Raw genomic sequence first — 1,338 nt, 5'->3', positions numbered from 1 at the left:
TCATATCGATGCAAAGCTCCTCTTTTTTCGCTCTCAACTTTGACATTCGAGCACTTCTTCCGCACCATTTACGCTGCTCGTATATATCTTTCATCAGCTCGAACCTCCTTGTTTACCTCTTTTCACGCTCTTTTCTTTGCCTGACTCCTCACAGACGAACCACACAAACTTCCATTAGTAATCCGCTCCTGATTTTGTTAGCGTAGCATCACCGAGTAGTAAATAGGCCTACATGAGACCCATCTTGCATTGGTTAGAAAAATATTTTCTCTTGTAATTTAAAAAAAATTAAAATCTATAAAATACTTATACAAAGTGTGTTAAAATACTGAATATGTTTTAACTCAACATAAAAATACAGTACCGGTACGTAAAATTATACGTAAATTAAAATTTGTCACAATCATTTTAAGCAGTTTAAAGAAAATTAAATTGAAGTACAGTACCATAATATGATTGATTCATTAACTAATTTGCATTACATTTCATTGTCATAACACTTGCCTAAACATTGTTTTAAAATTTATACAACTTCCCTTGTTTGTACTGTTACCTTCCATTGTACTGAAAACAGTGTTTTTACTAATAATAATGCAGGCCCGTAGGCATGATTTTCGTAGGGGAGCTAGGTGCATGGACCCCGCGGGGTGGGCCGAACCACCGGAAGCCCCGACAAAAATTAGCCTTTTGAGCGCCTTATAAATGGATTTTTATTCATTTGGGTGTTGTAGCAACTTTTTATGTCCAATCACTGGAGCTGATAACTTCCAACAAATTTCGTACCACTGTTATTAAATATCAACGTTTTGAAGAGCTGGCAAATAATATACAATGTATGCTATAGCTAGTTTTACTGAAAAAAATAGACTAGAAATTTGGAGGTAGAGTGGGTTTGGGGATGAAGCCCCTGACGCTCCGACAAAGTTGCATTTTCTCAGCCTTATATTAGGATTTCTGAAACCCACAATTTGTGAATACTCTATTTAAATTATCATTCATTTTGGTGTTGTAGGGCCCTGAAGAAATAACGTTTTTATGTCCTTTACATATGTGTAAGCCTACAGATAAAATTTTTCATAATAGATCAATCTGCAATCACTGTAGCTGATAATTTCCAACAAATTTCATACCACAGTTATTAAAAATCAATGGTTAGAAGAGCTTGCAAAAGCGCATTTCACGATAATTAGGAACGATTTTAGGAAATAATAGGTCCAGGGGCAGGGAGCGGGAGTTTAGGGGAAAACCATCGGAAGCTTCAACAAAGTAGCATGTTGAGGGCCTTAACTACTGTATAATTGATTTCTCAAACCCATTTGTGAATATTCTATTTAAATG

The sequence above is a fragment of the Anneissia japonica genome, unplaced genomic scaffold, assembly GCF_011630105.1.
Source record: "Anneissia japonica isolate Jap-2015-1 unplaced genomic scaffold, ASM1163010v1 scaffold585_len4108843_cov191, whole genome shotgun sequence".
Classification (NCBI taxonomy): domain Eukaryota; kingdom Metazoa; phylum Echinodermata; class Crinoidea; order Comatulida; family Comatulidae; genus Anneissia; species Anneissia japonica.
The sequence above is the reverse complement of the archived record's forward strand: the minus strand, read 5'-3'. Positions refer to the sequence as shown.